This window comes from Vidua macroura, chromosome 2 (assembly GCF_024509145.1).
Source record: "Vidua macroura isolate BioBank_ID:100142 chromosome 2, ASM2450914v1, whole genome shotgun sequence".
Classification (NCBI taxonomy): domain Eukaryota; kingdom Metazoa; phylum Chordata; class Aves; order Passeriformes; family Viduidae; genus Vidua; species Vidua macroura.
In genome coordinates this window covers 81,511,283-81,514,355 of record NC_071572.1, presented here as the reverse complement: position 1 = coordinate 81,514,355, position 3,073 = coordinate 81,511,283, and positions in this window count along the sequence as shown.

Below are 3,073 nucleotides of genomic sequence, written 5' to 3'. Positions count from 1 at the left end.
CTGTGCTCACTGCAGGGGGGAGAGGACTAGATGGTATTTGGAAGACCCTTCCAACCCAAACTGTTGTATTGTATTCTATGCATCAGCTTGGTGTGCTGTGGAGGCCGGTGAAGAGTGACATTACTACACAAGAATTTTTGTTGTACCCCAGGGATCATACATGTTTTATATACAAACATTTTGTATTGGCTTGCTGACAGGTTGCAAAAGTATCCCTGAGTTTTCTCACCTACAAACTCCTTGGAAGAAAATCAGCATATGAAGCTGAGTAACTACCATTCACCTAGGTGAAACGGAAGTGAGATGAGGTTTGGTTGCGTGCATACACACACACATGCACACACTTACACACATTACTCAAACACAAAGCCAAAGATGTAGTATGAAGTCTTAAAAATGCTCCTCAGAATAACTGGAGTCAGAGAAAAATGATCCTGACATGTGAGATCCAAAATGAAGCATATCAGGAATGCAAAGTCACATACGTGAGAAGGTGGAAGAAGCTGCTCCAACACAAACATCATCTCACTCTTACCTGTTACTGATCATCTCATTTTGTACTGAAGGAGAGACCTCAGAGCTCTTGAGATTATCAGCAGCGCATAAGACTTTTGGGTCCTTTCCTGGCAATATTAGGGCCACATCCATCAGCCACCGTATTATTTTACATGGGGCTTTTCCAGCCAGAATGAAGATACTATCACTGTGAGGTACCTCTACAAGTGCATTGCTGATAATAGCTGAGTATTTTGCTCAAATTTGAAAACACACACTTCAGTCTAAGTTTAATCAAAGGTTTGAGGCTAAAAGGAGATAAGACCAACCCAAAGTAGTCAGAGAAATTACACAAAACAAACTGTGAAAATATTACAGGGTAAAAGAACTCCTTTCCTTAGCACAGGTGAGAAAAAGGGTACAAACCATAAACTCCTGAACATACAGTACTTCTTTAAATTAGTATTACTTTTAGAATTATCATGAAAAGTATTAGTTACTGCAAATGCCTCATGCTGAGTTCAGAGTAGTGAGACTGCTCATTCTGACAGTGAAAACAAGAGTGAGATTCAGTTGAAGCTAGGAGCACTTCCAGGTAGCAACATATACTCTGTTCACCTAAAACACATAGATTGCTGGTAAACAAAAAAAAGCTCAAAAAATGGCAAGGATACACATGCCAAATGCAAAACTAGCATGCATTTGTGTGTTGAATGCATAATTCTGCTATTCAGCCAATTAGTAAAACCATTACTTGGTACCTGAAACACAGTATGAATGCCAGGGCTTGCAAACTGTAGGTTGTAGCTGCTCAGTAACTAGGTCCTAAAGCTTATTATCTGCAGCAAGAAAGATACACTACTGTTGTGCTGCTTAACCTCCTGTCTGACTAAAGGTTGAACTTGTGGGTTGAGAGATCAAGGGACCCTGATCTGTGGGAAAGACAGCTCTGGCAGGAAAAATGGCAACTGGGGAATTCTCAACTGCAACTTCAAATCAGCAGTTTCCTTCTGACTCTGCCAGTTGCACTGAACTCTCTCACGACCTCTGCACTCTTTCGATCAGATTACAATGGTAGTAGATGTTGATTCTTTGTGTCTGAGTCTTTCTTATCTTGAGCTTCAGGAGACTATTATCAGACTCCAACTAAAAGTTTACATTGCTGGCAGCTGAGAAGTGCAGCTTGCAAACTTTGACCCTCTCTTCCACAAAAAAATGTACCCAGTGGGGCCAAGAGAGTAAAGGACTGTGCACTGAACACAGGGACCGTGCACTTCACCTTAAGGCCACTCCTCCTTGAACTGTCACACACATCCTTATAAAAAGTCCCCCTCCAGCTTTCTTTAGGCCCTTTAGGTACTGGAAGGTGCTGTGAGGTCTCCATGGAGCTTTCTTTTCTCCAGGCTGAACAGGCCCAGCTCTCTCAGCCTGTCTCCACAGCAGATGTGCTCCAGGCCTGTGATTTAATGGTTCTTTAGATTCCTTACACAGGTCTTCCTTACATTGGGGCCCCAGAACTGGACACAACACTGCAGGTGGGGCCACATGAGAGCAGACCAGGGGGATGGAATCCCCTTCCTCAACCTGATGGCCACACATCTCTCGGTGAAGCCCAGGATGCAGCTGGCTTTCTGGACCACAAGTGCACTTTGCCAGGTCACAATGAGTTTCTCATCCACTAACACCTCCAAGTCTTTCTCCTTAGGGCTGATCTCGATCCATTCTCTGCCCAGCCTGGATTTGTGCTTGGAATTTCCCTGACCCAGGTGCAGCACCTAGCACTGAGCCCCGTTGAACTTCATGAGGTTCACACAAGCCTATGTCTTCAGCTTGCAGTCATTAGAAGAGAGAAATTTTCTGTTCCTGTATCCTGTTCCCTGCAGTGATTAGGGAACAGGCAACACAGTTTTTTTAATTAATATTGCTGTAGTTTAAGAGTTTAACTACTTCTGTATTTTGTGTCATCCTCAGCCAGGACATTGTATATTATCTGCTAACTATTGCTAAAAAGGGCCCTATTTAAACTTAAATGAAACAATGCTATGTTTAGGCCAGAGAAAAAATTATGTCTTCTGGACTGAAAGAAAAAGTTGCTGAAGCAGCATACAGGTCACATAGGGAAAGATCTCCATAATTTTGGAGTTTGGCACTTCAGTTCATCCTCCTCAGCAATAGAAAAATACTGTTATTGCATCCACCTAGTCAACAGGAGCTGTTTATTGCTGCCTCTCTCTGCATGGTGGATTTGGCTTATTAGTGTCCTGATTGCTGCAGACAAAATCGTTTAGTGTAAGATAACTAAACTAACCTGGCTAATTTTTTTCAGAGATAGATTATAGACAGTCATAATAAATTCTCCACTGGTAAAAGTTCGGCAGTGAAGCAGCTAGCATGACAAAACAGTCAGCACTGGATTTGGGGGAAGATATCTCCATCATTTTACTCCAAGCAGTTCCATAAAAAAAAGAGAAAATAACTAGGCAATAACTATGGGTATAAAAGCATTTCCCATTATCTGGTAAACTAGACTATTTTATCAGAAAGACCAACAGTTAAGCAAAATAATGACTTAATTAGA